Consider the following 19823-nt stretch of genomic DNA (forward strand, 5'->3'; position numbering starts at 1 on the left):
ACAATGGATACCGTACAGCTACTCTAGAGTACTTACATCGCAAGGAGGGGGTCTTACTGTGCTGATGCATGCGTTATCCCTCTATGCTACACATCTAATACCGATCACAAGGCCTTTGTTGAAAATATCATTCATCGCATTAGCAGGAATGAGACAATCTCTCTGTATACGTTGCTCTTTCCAAATATGCATTGTTTTTGTTTCAAGCCGTATTCAGTTAGTGCTCCCTATATATAACCGTGTTTTTGTTACAAGCCGTATTCAGTTAGTGTTCACTATATACAACCGTTTTTTTGTTTCAAGCCATATTCAGTTACTGTTCACTATATATAACTGTGTTTTTGTTACAAGCCGTATTCAGTTACTGTTCACTATATATAACTGTGTTTTTGTTACAAGCCGTATTCAGTTAGTGTTCACTATATACAACCGTGTTTTTGTTACAAGCCGTATTCAGTTAGTGCTCCCTATATATAACCGTGTTTTTGTTACAAGCCGTATTCAATTAGAGTTCACTATATACAACCGTGTTTTTGTTACAAGCTGTATTCAGTTAGTGTTCACTTTATATAACTGTGTTTTTGTTACAAGCCGTATTCATTTAGTGTTCACTATATATAACCGTGTTTTTGTTACAAGTCATATTCAGTTAGTGTTCACTTTATATAACTGTGTTTTTGTTACAAGCCGTATTCATTTAGTGTTCACTATATAACCGTGTTTTTGTTACAAGTCATATTCAGTTACTGTGTTTTTGCTTCAAACTGTATTCATTTAGTGTTCACCATATATAACTGTGTTTTTGTTATAAGCCGTATTCGGTTACTGTTCACTTTATATTACTGTGTTTTTGCTTCAAGCCGTATTCAGTTACTTTTCACCATATATAACTGTGTTTTTGTTACAAGCCGTATTCGGTTACTGTTCACTTTATATAACTGTGTTTTTGTTGCGAGCCATATTCAGTTACGGTTCACTATATATAACTGTGTTTTTGTTACAAGCCGTATTCAGTTACTATGTTTTTGTTTTTAGCCCTATTCAGTTAGTGTTCACCATATATAACTGTGTTTTTGTTACAAGCCGTATTCGGTTACTGTTCACTTTATATTACTGTGTTTTTGTTTCAAGTCGTATCCAGCTGTGTTCACTTCATATAACTGTGTTTTTGTTCGTCATCATTACTGTGTTTTTGTTTTTAGCCGTATTCAGTTAGTGTTCAGTTACTCTGACAGGCAGAGTAATGTGTCAAGCACTACCTTTATATCAGTCTACGTAATGACCCAGGAGCCTCTCACCAATGCGGTCGCTGTGAGTTCAAGTCCAGCTCATGCTGGCTTCCTCTCCGGCCGTAAGTGGGAAGGTCTGCCAGCAACCTGCGGATGGTCGTGGGTTTCCGCCGGGCTCTGCCCGGTTTCCACCCACCATAATGCTGGCCGCCGTCGTATAAGTGAAATATTCTTGAGTAGGGCGTAAAACACCAATCAAATAAATAAATAAATAAATAAATAATATCAGTCTACCCTTCATGACTGACAGAGACGCAGCAACGAGAGTTGGAATTGAGCCTGCGATCTGCCTGGCCGGCCATGGTCTGATTGGCCGTTTCGAGACTATAACAGTTCATCGTCTTATGAGCCAAGGGCATCCTATTGTTTTAATATTCACAATGCAGAATATTCCATTTCCTTCAACTTTCTTATGGCTGAATATCAAAGATATATATATATATATATATATATATATATATATATATATATATATATATATATATATATAATTACTGAGCATTTATCTCTCCATTGATCCCCACATCGTCTCCATAAATACCCATAGAGTACTCTTGGGTCTAGCCCAGGGATTTTTGGGTGTGATAGAATGGACCAATGTTTTATGAAGCTTGATGCCAGTGAGTTATTTAGTGAGTGCCATTGTTGTTCACACGCCTAATTTACGCCACATCTCGTCACCTTTGCTGATGTGTATAGTTATCTGTCATATTTTCCTCGGATCAGTCAGTTGGCATGTGAGTGTATTAGGGGCGGTCTGTTCTACCAGAAAGTGCTATATCCGCTCACCTGAGATGGGCCACCACCCACTCCTATAAGCGGATGTGTCAGTGAGACACTCCCACAAAATACTATACTTCGTGGTTTATTTACATCCTCAGGTGCAATATGTCGTTAACTAGAGACAATGCCACCCGTGGTGGTGCTGTGATGAGGAAAATGACACCAGCGTGCACCCATCCCCTTATACTCTCATCCGGTGCCCTGCTCATCCTGGACGACGGAGCCGGGACCTTCTCTGGGAAGTTCTCCGCCAAGGTTAGACACTCCCGCTTCCCTCGACCAGTCACGGCACCCTCAGCCCCCTGAGAGTGTTATACCTATGTCTGCATGGACAGTTTATAATACATTTATTCGCCGTCTCACTCATTTTTATTTATAGGTTAAATATAATATAATATTGCGATTGCATGTCAACAATACCGAGTTTTAGAAGACTTTCTTATAGATAATATGTCCTCTATTTGAAAATCATGCGCGTTACATAAGATTAAATACGCACTGTGGCTTAATTGTTTTCTAAATATCATCATTTCATTATCCATATGCTTTATTGGAAAATTTAAACTCTTTTGGTCTGGTCGGACTTCCCTATGAAGTTGTCCTAACCTAAAGATTGCGGATTCAGCCTTGCATATATGGGATTTAAACATTTATGTGTACATTTATTCAGAATTTTGCGCATATAACATTTTTGTAGTACTTGATTTATCATTTATAGAATTGTCAGTATGTCGTTAGGAGCATGCGCGCATGTGTCCGTGTTGTCATCAGACGACTCATTGGCAGTTTGCGGATGGGAGTGCAGAAGTAAACATCAACCCTATACCAGGTTATTCACACCTTTATCTAAGATATACATTATTAAGTCTTTTTTTGTTGACAAAACATTATCTGAGTTAACAGCAACATGTAGTAAATGGCTGTCATTTAAACAAGACGTGAGCTCATAGTCAGACAAGATTGCTTTTTCCGCTTCAGGGGAAGATCTCCACCCTGAATCGGAAATGCCCGCAGCGTGGGAGGGATAGGGGTGGTGTGAAGATAAGGCACACAAATGTATAGACAAGACTTACTAACAATCCGGATTAGAGCTTCATCTTAAACTATTGTATATCGCCACCAATTCACTGGTTCTACATTCATGTATGGCCAAATATACCACACTGCCATAGCTTCTGTCATTATCAGTCTCACCCTGTTTTGTGTGCGTTACTGTAATAATATTATACGACCTCGTTTTTCCAGGCGGCCTTAGTGCATGGTGATATATTGGTATCTTCTGGCCACACAAAACGGTGTTCATATTGGTACAGACTGGTATCGTTTGGCCACACTAAAACATCTCAGTTTTCCTCTTCATGGTATATAAAAAGAACCACACAACATTGGTGGTACTAATCGGTCTGGTTTGGTCACACTAAAACTTCTCATTAGGCCTCTGTATATATATATATATATATATATATATATATATATATATATATATATATATATATATATATATATATATATATATATATATATATATATATATATATACACTAAAACTTCTCATTAGGCCTCTGTATATATATATATATATATATATATATATATATACATATATATATATATATATATATATATATATAGAACTACATTGCATTAGTAGTACTAATCGGTCTGGTTTCGCCACACTAGATTCTCATTTGTGTCTTGTGTATACAGAGCTACATTGCATTAGTAGTACTAATCGGCCTCGTTTCACGACATTAAAACTTCTCAGTATATACCGAACTACACGGCATTGGTGCAACATCTTGGTCTCGTTTCGCCACACAAAACTTCTCAATATGCCTCAGTGTATACCGAGCTACACGGCATTGGTGCAACATCCTGGCCTCGTGTCGCCACACAAAACTTCTCAATATGCCTCAGTACATACCGAGCTACACTGCATTGGTGCAACATCTTGACCTCGCTCGACACACTAAAACTTCTCAGTTTAAAACTTCCCATGTTTAAACAAAGCCACGCGGCATTAACGGTACATATGGTCTCGTTTCGCCACTTTAACATGGTTCAATGAGCCACACTAATGGTCTAGTTTTGACACAATTGAGGGATTCTCTCTGTTTACACAGTATTAGTGGTGCAAAATGCTCTCGTTTTGCCACAATAATTTACTTCGTTAAGACGCTATTATCTTAAAATAATATATCATAGGCTTGTATTGAGTAATATAACACAAGTAGCCGTGAATTATGCGTGGCGATTAAAGTTGAGACGCTTCTACCAAGTTATTTATGTATTTACTTATTTATTTTATTGCCACGTGCCGAGGGTAAAGCACTGGTCTTAAGCAAGTCCCTGACAAACTTGCTCTCATGTGACGTACATGCCTCTGGGTCGTATTGGTGACGACGAAAAGAGCCCCACGAACGCCGCCAACCACTTACATCTCCACGAACAACTAGAATGGGGACATGAACAAATTCCTTGTCCATGGCCGTGATTTGAACCCGCACCTGGTGTGTTATGATTAAGAGTGGTTAAGAGTGGTGCACATCGCCACTTGAACCCCAATCCATCCAGAAATCAAGAAATTCGTAGGGCTACAGACTTTCACATTTTACTTAATTTATGGCTACAGTAATACGATGGAGTTCAGCATAACACCGCGCATTATCACTTGAAAGCAGTCAATATTGATTTCAGGGTGACCAGTTGTGCCGAAAACCACAGATATGCACACTGTATAGGTGAAAAACATGTCGTACTGAACGAAGTTACACAGCGCAAATGGTCACACGAAGAGAAAGACTCACTGCACTAGACATACTTTACCCGGTTGTCCTATGAACACTTGACCAAGAGCCGCAAAGAATCAAGACTCTCCAAATAAAATTGTAACATTCTTACAAAAACTATATACTTGTTCATTTCATTAATTAACAGCCATACCCTCAAAGCCACACGGTACGTCGTAATTGTACGATCCGATAAATCTGGCCAACGTTAAATCTTTTGGACGGCCTTTGATTTTAACTCTTTTTTAAGGTAATTTTGATATAATACCACATAAAATACAATGAAAAAAAGCTGTCACGCACTATTTGTAAATATCATGTGTGCCAGGTGTCATGACTGCCTATTAAAAAATCAGATTGATACCAGATAGATATTAACTGTCATATCTTCCCATCTTTACACAAATATTACATTTTCAGCGGTCAGAAATCGTCTTAAAACAGCGTAATTAAATTATTCTCTTGTACTTCCTAATATAGCGTGCGGCTTTGACATTCTATACTGTGGAAGAAGGCTGGGTTATATTTAATTTATGTAGCTTCCTTAACTATTGTATTCAATTGTCCATAGCGTGTAAACCAAAGCTCCCACACATCCAGTGTTTTGTACGTGTGCCGAGAAGGGGTGGGTCCGTTTCCCCCTAATGTTCAAATTCTTCAGTTAACAATGTTACCTGCTTGTAGGCCTTGGGCACCCTGCCATTCTGCGCAATTATAACTTATGTAACATTTGTTAATAGCAAATGCTGTTTCAGTTGGTATACCAGTCCAATTCCTTACACAGACGCTCTGTTTAATTATCTCTGCGAATAAAATTTTCAACAAACTTAGAGCACCTGACATATAAAATTAACTGCTGAGAAGAGGCTATACATTCCATTTTCTCAGCCTCCGAGCATTTCCCATCCCATCACACCCCATGTATAGTCTGCTTGTTGAGAATTGACACAGCAATTCTACAGCAAGTGAGAGATTATTTTGCAGTATTATGACCACCACCACCAACATAATCTGAACCACAAATACTCGTGAAAAAGGAAAAGAAAAACTCGGGTGACACGCCTTCAAGGAGCTATATTCCCACTAGTCTTCTGTTTTTAATTTTCTAAGTGTCATAATCAATCCAAAAATAGCTATACGTTTACTGGTATTATATATAATAGATATAATCTGATTAGGCAATATATATGTTGTTTAATCAGGTTAATCACAGAAATGGTGTTATAAACAGCTTGGTATTCACAGGGATTTTATACTGGAGTCCATGTATACAGAGTGTTTATGTTGGCGTGTAAGCTCTAACAGCCTGCAGATCTACAGGCCAGCTTGGAATATTGACAATTACTCTCACGTCGCTATCAACTGTGTCATTTCACAGTTTCCACTTTCTAACCGTACTTGTCTAGCAAAACCTTCGGGTAAATACTCAACATCTGCTCAATCGGACATTATACATAGATGAGATTGATGTGGGGTATTTTATGCTGATTATATACTGATTACGCTAATGTGTGCCGCGCATAGATAATGGCTGTGAATGTTTAGTAGGGTATTTGCATTAAACTGAAGTGCACTGTATTTATATGATACAATCACGTATATCCATGGGCATCTAGTCCGCTCATAGTCTTTCTGGTCAAATGAAACAATCGATGATTATTGATTGTTTACGAAACCTCGTAGTTTCTCCTATTCTCATGATTTTGGAATTGCTCACGTGCAGGGTGTGTTTTCAGTTTTTCAGATATTAAATTGTTCTTCACATCTACTATATGTTTAATAGTTAAAGCTTCTGCTACAGAACGTGGCGTCATTCAATTTTCTATACTTGAAAACGTGAAAAGGGTCAATCAAGAACATGAAGATCAAAACAAAGGTTTTTTCAATAATAAAAAAATAAATATAAAAAACCTATGACGGCTATGAGAATTAATACGATTTAGACGAACCGAATGTGGTGCAGTCATTACCATGGGGAACACGTCGGTTGTGAGCAGCCTATGTTGCTCTTCTCAGGTGTAACTACAGTCCGCACATCTGTCTTACCCTCACATGCAAGGGAGAAACATCCTTGTCCATAGATATCCTAACTGACCCCTATTTACTGAGACCTTCAAATGGTAATGGTTCGGGGAGTACGCATTTTAATTTTTATAAGCTGGGTATTTGCGGAAGATCACATGCAATTTAGAGACTCAGGGGTCTTTTCATATGCATGTATACTGTTTTGATTAGTGATCATTTGAAAAGATACCGTTTAAATGACATGTACCGGTATTCACTTAAATTAGTACATGAAATTACATGTAAGTTTTATTCCAAATCTTTATTTCTTCTATTTTAGAACGTTCTTATCACGTAAAACTATACGAAATCTATAGTTGTCAAACAATAAATGATGTTATGTGTACATTAAGCGCTAATGTAACATCAAAGACACAGCTGTTTATGTTTCTAAGATATGTACATGTTATCTGTGTAAGAGAAATACCCTTCCAAAGTTTGCGCTAACAAGTTCTTCTACACAGCCGGTACTAAGATAATATCTAAACGAGCTGATCAGGTATTCAATTACAGAAGCTGTCGTTTAGGGGTGTAATCTCATTAACAGATGGAGTGGTGCTCTGCTACACTCCTCTGCAATCAGAGCCATCCCAAATAAACAGCCATAACGACTGTAAACATCATTGCACCTCTATATCAGTGATGCTTACTCGCCGAGAAGACAAGATTTGTTATCATGTTTATACAATGACAAGCCGGGTTAGGACTTACTCTCTGACCACGCGAGTAGAGCTTGTCCCACAGGAACAGCTATGACATAATGCATAAGCCATCTGACACAAGCTAACGACGTCCTCGCCTGGAGGAGACTTCTCAGTGTCCACCAGTACACAACAAGCTCACGCTGAAATTGGTCTTTTAATTCATCCCTTAAACTCCATGCTCTCACATAGTCTGTGAAAGTCTAAAAAAGGGGATTATGGAGTGATTTGTAGATCACCAGGATGCTAGAACAACCTGATAAGTTTATAAAACATGTATCAGATATTATAATAGAGGAATATTTCTTGAATGAATTTTGTTCTCAAAACGAATCAGTAGATGTATGTGTGAAGCTTGCACAGGTTATTGTGGAACCATTTCCACCTTGCAATCCCAGACCAAGTTATTTGTTTCATTTTATGGAATTCAAATGATAAAAAGATTACGCACATTTTCTCAAAAACATCGAATAGCTATGCACATATTTCTTTTCATATTTGCTAGTTTTCAAGGCGAAAAAACATTGTGCTAGTTTGGCTGTCTCGCTTACTAAGTCTGTGCTATATCACCTGTGAGCACAAACAGGTGTGCCATCTACCTATCACTCATTTCGACAGTATTAGTGACCGGATTTTCTTCTAAAAATGGGAAGCAATAGTATCTAATTTATGGTTTGAATGGACAGTTTTAGACCCATACCAGGGGGTAGACATTAATGAAGGCAGAGTCAAATAGATAGGCAAACACACTGATTGCATATTAACGGTAATAATACAGGTAGTGCTGCAACAGGTGGCGGTTTACACTGGGCTTTATAGCTTACTTATATTTTAACACTTATTTTAATCTGTCCATTAGGAGACGAGAGAATCTGCCGTGTTATGGATCACATATTGACTTGATTGCTAAGTAAATTGAGCTAATGGACGATGGCGAATGTTTGTCCTAGAACTTATCGAAAGCTGCAGAATCAGAGAATTACTTAAGTCTCCCAGCAAAAATGAGAGATAATCTATGAATGAAAGTATTGTTCAACCAGCAGCTGCTCGTCTGAATATCCCGCGGAACGTTTGTCAAACAAACTCGACTGGGGGTCAGCACAGCCTTTAGCCGCCAAGAAGGGGACAGCGTCTCGTGATAGGGTTGCCCTCCCTTAGCCTGGCCACGCCCAGCCTCTACACCCCCGTGTGTGACAATAGCCCACCCCCGCCGGGTCACCACAGCCCCCACCCCCGTGATGAGCTCTCCTTCACGAGCGTGCATAAAAACCCCCGCCACACCTCAGTAGTCCCAGTTATCTCGCACATCTGGTCAAGCTTGACTTTGAACACCCTATAGCTAGCTTGATAGCACTGCAGCCATCCGCAATTAGGCCTAACTCCAGATCTCGGTATAATCACCACAGGTAAGTCATCACATAACACACGTCTTACAAAGCACTGAAGACCTTTTGGAAGCATAAACCTCCGATAAAAATAATTTTTTTTCTAAACACCTGACGAAAGTATACATGTGGATGTTAGAGATAAGAAAACACGCCCGGTGTTCTCAGATCAGATCTTCATCAAGATTAATGCTAACGATTTAAATTTGACTTAAATATTTTCAGATGTGAGTGACCCAACAAGGTTATTACTTGGTTGTAATTATACAATAATTACTGACCCAATTATTTGGTTGAAATGATACAATATTAATAATAACCGAAATATTATAACATAGGTTTTACCTGATTTTTATCTTACTATTATATGTAAGTAAACTCAAACAGTGCTTTGACCACCACTTCAATGATTCTTCATTCTTTAATTTCAGTACGTTTTAATTGCAGGAATAGGCCAGTTCTTCCAGGATTGCTGGAATACCTTACGATATCACCATGGTGACGTCTAGAAAGAGCGAATGCCAGGTAACCTGCTTGAACCTAGAGAAAATGATACAGAACTACGCCTGGAGGAAGTTTACAACTTCACTAGGCAAGGCAAAAAGTTTCATGCTGAAAAGGAACAACTATGCGTTTGATTTTCAGTGGAAATTTGTGGACTTCTGTCACAGTACGCATACGACAAAGCTGAAACCCGAGGATGAACTCCTCACCTCGATGGATTTCGGTACTCCAAAAAAGCAACTTCGACGCTCCGACAGGTGGAAGAAACTGAATAGCTCGCACTGTTTTTATAAAAAGGTCTCGTTGGATTTGGACGAGCCTGTCGTCATGGATACGGTGTACGTGAAAAACACAACAGCCAGACCTCAGGTACATACGTTCTCTTGCCTCTCAGTTGCGTCACCATTATCTGTGGAATTTTCACAGAACTACTCTCTAGGAGAAGGCACAACAAACATAGAACTGGCTCTGTCCACTCCCACTACTGGTAAATCATTCAGCGTAACCGAGTGCCACAGGCAGGACTTCCATGACTTGAGTATTTTGAACTTTGATGAAGATATTGAATTAGATGCTGGACATCGCTTGGAGGCCACTCTCTTAGCTCGGGAGAAGACTGAGTCCTGTGAATTTGAAGTGACAACAACGTTGTCGTTGGCTATTGGATGTCTTCCCGTGGTCATTCGACGGAAAACTGACAATAAATCTCTGTTCACGTGTTTCATTACGTCACTAGATGACGTCTTCGATCAGCACGTTGGTGCAAATTTAGGCGTGGTGAAATCAGCAAATGGTGTTTACAATGTTACCGTTAAATCTCGAGGGAAATGCAAGATGACTAAGTGGGTCGACCCACAAATAGTTGTACAGATAGAACCGATAATCCCCTAAGGACTCCCTAAGGCGTGTAAATAGTTATTTTATCAATGCATAGTGCTTACTGCTCTTCTGTTACTGTTATCATGGGTCTGGTTTCTTATGCTTCAAAACTGTTGTTCTGTTTGATATAAGACAAGGCGGCCTCAGAATTGTCGTCTTTCGTGCTTACCATTTTTACATTTATTTATAAAACAATTTTCTTCTAGATCAAAGACGCTATAGAAATCCATCGTTCAATAAAGCAAAGGTATTCAACACCAGAAGTCCTATTTTTTATTTGTTGACATGCTCTTGAGTTTATGAATACTGCGAAACTTCCTGAGCTAACATTAATTTCAATGTGGCTTACAACTGAGCTCATCGTCGGTTCAGCTTGAGTGGGTAGATAACTACAGTCGTTAGTTTTATAGCTCTATGAGTCTTTGATATTAATGAAGGGAGACCTAAATGTATGTATTAGCAGACTCAGCAGGGGGTGAAAGTTGCAGCTGCCTTGTAACTGCGCCGTATGAACCGCGCACTAGAGAAGGGTCGTATGCGGGAGCACATCCCACTCACAGAAGCACAATGAACTTCAAACGGTAATATATCACTACCTTTTCAAAGGCGCTAAAATGCGTAAATTTTAATGTATCGATTATTTTTTTGCACCTTCTGTCCAAAAGAAGATTTGAACTAAGGTAAAGTGACACGGTGTTGACAATCAGCAAATCAACAATGGCCTCCAATACCGTGTATTCTGATTGTGTATTCTCGTATGTATGCAAATTACACAATTTACATATTCAACTTTTTGCATACATTTAACACCAGGTGGGAAAGGATTAACAAAGAGACAGTGTTTGGGACCATTCTATGCTTCTGTGTTTACACCATAGATATGTTTAGGCACTACTGTTATCGGAATGCTTAGCCTTAAATATGTATAAAATGTACTGAAATCATTTGCTAACATCCGTGTGATTTGTCTTAACTAGTATGCATACTGCATAGGCTTCAAATGGCCGCGAAAATGCGCATAAACTATTACATAACTGCAGTGACAATGGCGGCAGAATTCCTCTGACAAATTGATGTTTTATTACTGGAAGAAACGTCCGATATTAACGAGAAAAAGGACCTGTACATGTTAAACGTGACACTTTATTAGGCTACCCTTCGTGCTGAACCACATGACAATTTTTCGCCACAGAAACGAAACTTTATTTTATATGATATAAACTCTGTTTATAGTAAACTGTGTTTTAATGCGATAATTTAAATTTACCTCCGAAAATGCTCAAATTGATAAATTGTAAAATGTGAGCGAATTCGCGCGTATAGTTTCTTTTGTTTCCCAGTGCACATTTCATAGCTTGGTTTTGAAGGTACATTCTAGTTCCATTGTGAGCGATGAAGACTAACGAATTGTTGTTGAATCTCGCATGCGTTTGTTTAGTTTTCTCGAAGAATGGCCTTGTCGTATCCAGGATAAAATCATCGATCATGAACACTTCAAACGATTATAGGGACCATTTCACGTTTCATAGTCAGCCCATCACAGCGTAATCATCCTATGCAGTGGTTGATGGGTTCACTGATTGATCGGTTGATTGATTGATAGCATCGCTGTAACTGGGCTCGGTACCCGTACAACAGACGGGGTGCAATGGCCCGGCCAGGATGAGATCTCAGCTCGCGTAACCTGCTCCGAGATAAGAGATAAATGACCGAGATAAGGGTGAAACGAGGTACATGGAAAACCGTTTATAGGGCGTTTGGACGCGCACCACAATGAATGTGATAGTCTTGTTTAAGGGTAAAGAGTAATAGTTTCACACAATGCAGCTGTCTTTTCTGTCTATAGCGTTATTGCTACGTTACAGTAGTCCTATATGGTGGTTTTATCGCCGTATATACTTACTCATACCCTAAGTAGCATCGAAACTGGGCATTTGGGTAACTTTCTAAAGATCTGTGTTCTTCAGGGTTTTAAACTTTGGGAGGAAAATCACAGTGGATTACAGCTGATTAAGGGTGAGAAGTCTTCTGGTATGATGCGCTCTGGTTCAGGCTGATGCAGTTTTTTGAAGTAGTAATAAACGCTGTGTTTGACTGAGTGTATGGTGTATATATATAGCTGAACACCAAGTTCTGCTTAAGGATTCAGTTTAACACGTCACCATATGTTCATAATCTAGCCTGGCAGAAAGAAAATAACATACAGAGGACGAACTGATTCATAATTGGTTGTTTCGCGGGTCCAGCAGTTAACTGATTTATCAATATCCAGATTCTGAGATAAAGTCTTCAAATATACCTGACAGAGTTGTGAGCACACGTAACGGGCACAGAGAAATGCGACAAATGCGTGACAGAGTTGTGAGTTTAAGCAAGGGGCACAAAGAAATGCGACAAATACCTGACAGAGTTCTGAGCACACGAAACAGGCACAGAGAAATGCGACAAATGCGTGACAGAGTTGTGAGTTTAAGCAAGGGGCACAAAGAAATGCGACAAATACCTGACAGAGTTGTGAACTCAGGTAACGGACACAGAGAAATATGACAAATACCTGACAGGGTTGTGAGCACACGTAACGGGTACAGAGAAATGCGACAAATGCGTGACAGAGTTGTGAGCTCAGGTCACGGGCACAGTGAAATACGACAAATACCTGACAGGGTTGTGAGCTCAGGTCACGGGCACAGTGAAATACGACAAATACCTGACAGAGTTGTGAGCTCAGGTCACGGGCACAGTGAAATACGACAAATACCTGACAGAGTTGTGAGCTCAGGTCACGGGCACAGTGAAATACGACAAATACCTGACAGGGTTGTGAGCTCAGGTCACGGGCACAGTGAAATACGACAAATACCTGACAGGGTTGTGAGCTCAGGTCACGGGCACAGAGAAATTGCATACTGTTGAGATAAGATAGAAAGCCAAATGGAAATAGTGGCCAAGAAAGACATCCTTTGCTTGAAACTTTGACATATACAAGTAACAGGCATCTCCCTTCCCTTAATTAATCATGAGAAAACTGTGAGTAAATAGTGATGGGCTATTAAAATTTGATCACAGCCTTTGAAACAGGCTGTTCATCGCATCTTATGTCCAATACCGCAGTCTTTAGAGCAGATGTTTTCCATTCCATCAATTAACTGTGATTTTAAGGACTGAAGAAATTTTTGTGCGCGATCAAAAGGCCGACTTCACGTAATACTCCGTAAAAACATGAAAGCTGTTGCAAACAGATATAAATTATCTCGTTAAAGGCTTTTTGCTATAAGTATTAAACTTTCCCAGAAAAGATTACTACATTTGCCTGGTGAACTCGCTGTGACGGCGGGAGGTGATGTTAACTCGCCGCTGCCCCGCCCTATTCACAGCGCCATGCCTGCGACACGGGCAGAATGAAATGGATATCCCGGGCGGGGTATCAGTGGTTATCAAGTAATATTAAGAAAGAGTAAGAGATAGTACTTGTCGAATATGGGCCAGGTATACACATTCAATGGTTTGACATAATTGATATTGGATTAGTCAGTGTTGTAATGCTTGCCTTTCTTCTCATTGTCTATCGTTCACGTTTTTGGGCTGGCCTCCACACTACCGATGACATGGACACCGTCAAAATTTCTCACCATTAATTGTAAGGATTATGTGATTACATCAATTAAACGACCGTTATAATTGTTGTAAATCGATAAAAAGGCGGGCATAACTCAAGTAAGTCTAAGGCATTAGGTTATTATTAATTACCCAGTTCTGAATGAGGACAAATGACCTCAGGTTGATGTCAACGATTTAACAAAAAAAGAGGGGATTTAGCTGTGAGGGTAAAAAACGTTAGTGTGCAGTTTCCTTGCTTAGCTGTCAACAAAGCCTGGCTGATCCCGCTGGGGAGGTTGTCAACAAATGTCAGCAGGTTCTGAAGATTACCGTGTAACCTTTTTACAGATCTGATCAACTTTAAATTGGTACCTCTGTTCAATTTTATAGGAAACCCTATATCGGTGGCAACTCCGTTTCGTCGTATTCCAATGAGAATATGTTTGTTCTATAAAAATTACGTTAAACCTAAGCATGTAAGTTGGATATCAATTTACCTGCCAGGAGTGCATCGATAGCCTAACTATCGTGGCGCGTGGTGATGTCGCCTGATAGCAATGTACACAACTGATGTTTGTTCGTGCTCCAGAGCCACCATCACATTTTTATTATGGTTTATTATTTCCTTCTTCTAATATAGTCAACTAAGGTATCTAGTATTAATTCATGAATGTCAAACAATGACTACGGCTTATTCATTCTATACGTACCCATTAAGGTAAAGGAATGAATCATGAATGAAGGAAGAAATGCAAGTCTGGAAATATCAAATTTCCAAGCGCAAACACTGATGTTTGGAGTGATGGTCTCAGTGGATGGTAAACTAACCTTTGTTTTAACAAAGTGCTGTCTGAGTTTTAACTTAAACCATATTATACAAATACTATAACTATCTGCTTCTGGAGTGAATGTAACCCATCGGGCACGAGACGACGCATCGAACTCGCCTCGGTATAACACAATTATAGCCAAGTTTCCGGAGCAGTCAAGTTCACATGGTGAACTAACCATGCCAATAGTGTGTCCGTCAAAACTTGGTTTTGGCTTTATTTTGTCAGAAGCGTTTGTCTACTGAACTTACAATTCCTATTCGTATTTTGGGAGTTCTCACACTTTTTACGTGTTTTCTCCACTCATGTCTATTCCTTTATAGCTCCCACACAAGTTTGACGGCCCACTCCAGTCTGAGAGCTCTTGACCCCCGCCCACTGAGCCGTGACCCGAACCCAATAGCTCTTTGGGCACTCGATGGGCGTCGTCCTCAGGACAACAACCACCAAGTGAAGGCGATAACAGGTTAGGGCTTACGTCATTCCTGTTAGCCTTTGTGTCCGCATGTAATAAAACAGGCCATTAGACTGTTAATCTTTGTTAGTCGAATTACAACAGCATTAGTGCTCTAAAACCCACAAGCTTTCATCGGAAAAACGTCTATTGATGTCAACCGACTTTCAGTAATCTACCAAATCTGTGATTAATCAACTAAGATGCAATTTAACCGTACTAAAACGTCTGTTCAAAAGACGCATCTGCCAAATGTAATACTTAAAGTGTGCAAAGTGACAAGGTTTGTTGGCTGTTCAAACAGGTGCTCGGCAGCTACGAAACCGTTAACAACCATATTGTGATAATGATGGGAAAAGCTCCCCTCACAACAGACTGATAGAAGAGTCAGCAGTGTTACCACATACTCTTTCGTGACCATATTTACATTCTTAACAATTCATATTTCACAGTCTAAAGTATGAGACATCAAATACGCAAAAACTGGCGATTAATGCATCAGTGGTAACTTATGGATCCCTAAAACATTTCCTTAATGAAGGCAAATACTATACAATAATGTATAATCATGAAGTCGACATTTAATAAAGAACGATATTAACACGGTTTAATGACAGTGATAAACTGTTTAAATGTAGCGGTATGCGATATACCTCTGCTGAAGACCATATATACATATATACGATAGGAGGAATGAATATGTGGGTTTAAACGTCTAGTTGAACTATGTAAGAATGTAATTAAAAATGGGCGGTATTGGGTCTTTTATTTCACAGGTCTTTCCCTTTTGTCATAGATTTGTGAAATACTGACAAATATCCTACATCCAGCTGTACCACTTATGCCAGGTTTTATTAAGTGGCTCTTCTCCAAGAAGCTCCATTCTGCGTCACTCTATGGATATACTTCCATGGAACGTCACTAACGGAGCTGTACGCTTGTGTTCTACACAAGTGTGACAGATAAACAAAACCGGACCATTAGTGTCCAGGGAAGATGAATTACAGTCCTGATTGCAAGTGCCGTTAGACTTTTACCTACATAACACACAACGACCCACCAGCATTCTCGTCAGCGCCTTCTCAGCGAAGGCAAGAGTGTTATCCGTCCTGCTCACTCAGGTACATCTGACAGATATTCACATACTTTCCGCGTCAAACACATACGCTACAAACGTTGACAAATAAGAAGAACGAGACAAGACTTGGGTATTTACGACAAAGACTGCGAGCGTCTACTGTTCAAGACATCAAGGCACATTGTTGCCCATTTCATCGTAATGTATCAGTAAGAATCGTCTTTGGACTACAATTAAGGTTGCTATACGTCAGATACAGTATTCAGTTCGCATCAACAAGACAAAGGGCAAACGTGTTGGGTATTCTTGTTGTCTCTTCTGATACACATCATTCCACGACAGTGAATCCGGAAATGATAATCAGTAACTAAATTTAAATGAATTGTGGCAATCAGGGCATCAGCACGACCATCTTTGTGTTTGTATCCATGCTTTTCCTGACAACCAGAATGGGTGATTTCAGCTCCGCAGTCAAACCTTCTCAAATCCTTCCTTTCTACGTTTTAATCCACATTATCCACTAATCTGACTTGTCAAACTTTTCTGACTCTCTGTCCGTGGGAAAGCTGCTAACACCCTGTGCAAGCGATACACCGTTACCCTTTTCAGCCAGAAAAAGGTTTATTTTTGCTTTTTAACACCTTTAATAAAGCTAAAAAGCTTCTGTTATAATCCGTTTTTCCGTGACTGTTATTAACTTTGTCGCCGCAGCTGGTGCATTTCTACTAACAGCCACATCTCTCACCTCCAACCATACCTGTGACAGATAAAAACAACGTTGGCACCTGAACACAATAAACAGGTGAGCCTACCAAGCCGAGCCCAGTCCGAAACAATGCGACTGTCCAACCAGACAACCCATTTCCAGCGGTAAATGCCTTGTAATTTTCCACTAAGCCACCTATTGGGTGGGTACACCGCACAAAAAAGCACAATGGTAAAATACCCGCATGGTGTGTATTCAAGAGAATGTATTTAACAAGATGAAAAGACCAAAATGGCTTTCACTGATAACCTCAAGTGAAAATTTGATTTTGAAGAACACTATACAAGCGTTCGACTTTCTCATGTCAATTTTGGAAGGTACTCTAGCAAGTCCTTTTAATTAATTGTGTCGAAAACAATGAAGCTCGAATAATTAGGAGATCGCGGATAAATGTTATTAAAACATTTCTAGAAAGAAGGAGAGGAACGATATTCTGAACTACATGTTATTTATATATGTAGCATTTAACAAGAAATTTTAAAATGTTTTAGTGCACCAAGAGATGTAGTAAAATGTAGTTACATAATCAAGTCTTGCTTCTCCAGACAATATAGTTAGCCATGGTCTCCTGTAAGAAATGTCTCAAAAGCAGATGCATGCAGTGACTATTTGTGATACCACTGCGATCTCTTGACGTGACATATATAGTGGCTCATTAACTAATTATTTTAATAATCATACGATTTTTGTTGTTGTTTAGTGCTTCAGAAGTAACATGCATATACACACACATTAAATGATGGGGGGTGGGGTGTGGGGGTAAGGGGGTAAATATATTTATACTTCATTTCTTACTGTGATCTGATTTTTACGAACCTTGAGAGCAGTGGTCGATATAACGTTCGCCACATCCTATACGAACTTCCAGGTAGTAAAACTAACACATTCTTCCATATGTCAGAGTTTTCACTCTCTGTGGTTGGTAAAATCCCAATGTAGTTACTGTAATTTCCCACCACACATATATCCCTCAGGTTTAATGGATTAAAAAATGGCATAGCATCCAACTTGTGGGATGTCTCTGAAGGAAAGCACTACATGAAATATACATTTTGCGAAAAGTACTGATTTATTTATTTATTTGATTGGTGTTTTACGCTGTACTCAAGAATATTTCACTTATACGACGGCGGCCAGCATTATGGTGGGTGGAAACCGGGCAGAGCACGGGGAAACCCACGACTATCCGCAGGTTGCTGAAAGACCTTCCCACGTACGACCGGAGAGGAAGCCAGCATGACCTGGACTTGAACTCACAGCGACCGCACGGAAAAGTATTGATGTGCAATGATAACAAAATAGCAACATAATGATGACATAAATGATAACAACATAACTCCCCAGCTATATATATATTCCACGCAGCTTTAGATGACCATCTCAACAAAACGCCATGGATGTTCTTTCAGAGAGAATGGCGGTATGCTGATTACAACAAAATAGAATGATTAATACGCAGATTATAGATATGTGCAGATGTGAATCAACCAAAAGCCCTATTCAAGAGTCACAATGGTTATTTCTGCAAACTTCACGAATTTCATTTTAGTTTGTACAGAAATAAAAATGTGACTAAAATGCCAATAGTTAAGCAAAAACAAGCTGATTATTATTTAAATTAATGCAATTATAGACGTAAAGAGTTCAAAAGGCGCATATAGAAGTCCTAATTATTATCTTAGCAAGTCATTTGTAATACTAGACGGTACACGTACAGTGGTTGGGGGATATATATCCACCTTAATCGCTGCAGAACACAACACAATGTCCAGGAGGTCCACGTTACCAACGCTTATCCTGCTTATTTTAGGCGGCTGTGCCACCTCCGAATATCGGTGTGCACGTGGAATATATTCAGAGATACGGTATTTACAACAGTTAGGCAAATTAAGATGACTGGTGTGTAAATTAATGTATATATCTGAAATGACCAAAGCCAGATGTACGAGTCACACCAATCATCTCTGCCATGCTCCATGAAAGGTACAGAGATACAGCAAAGAGCATAAGACCACAAAGTTCCAAGTGTGACACTGTGAAATGCGCTTACTTGAACACCGCTACATTAACGTCAAAGCCAGCAAAGTTATATCCACTTCTTCTACACACAGAATTACCTACTTTCGTTCCGCGACACCAATAAATGTTAAAAAAAAATACCCCGCGTGTCACTTGTAGTTGTTTGAATTTTTCATTAGCAATATGCATGTTGAATACAGGGAAGTCATCAGTTAGGTGTTTCAACAGGGGTGTTCCCATAGGTACAAAATGTTTGCCCCTTTTGGCAAACCTGTGTCGTATATGAACACGACTATAAATAGACTGAAGTTATTGCAAAGTAATCTTATTTATTTTATTGATTTGTTTGTTATTTTTCGCTGAACTCAAGAATATTTCATTTATACAACGGCGGCCAGCATTATGCTGGCCGCGACCATCCACAGTTTATAGAGTAAACAACATTAAGCTTTTTCATTCATGATGGAGCTGAAATATATTCACCTCCACTAGACTTACTGGAAACTGCAGGTGACCCATTCATCTTTCTCATCTTAACAATTTCATTTTGCGAGAACCAGCAACCTCAGGTTGCTGGGACATTTTCCCACATACGACCGGAAAGGAAGCCAGCATGAACTGTACTTCAACTCACAGTAACCGCATTGGCGAGAGGCTCCCTGTTCATTGCGCTGCGCTGACAGAC

Source organism: Liolophura sinensis, chromosome 6 (assembly GCF_032854445.1).
Source record: "Liolophura sinensis isolate JHLJ2023 chromosome 6, CUHK_Ljap_v2, whole genome shotgun sequence".
NCBI classification, from domain to species: Eukaryota; Metazoa; Mollusca; class Polyplacophora; order Chitonida; family Chitonidae; genus Liolophura; species Liolophura sinensis.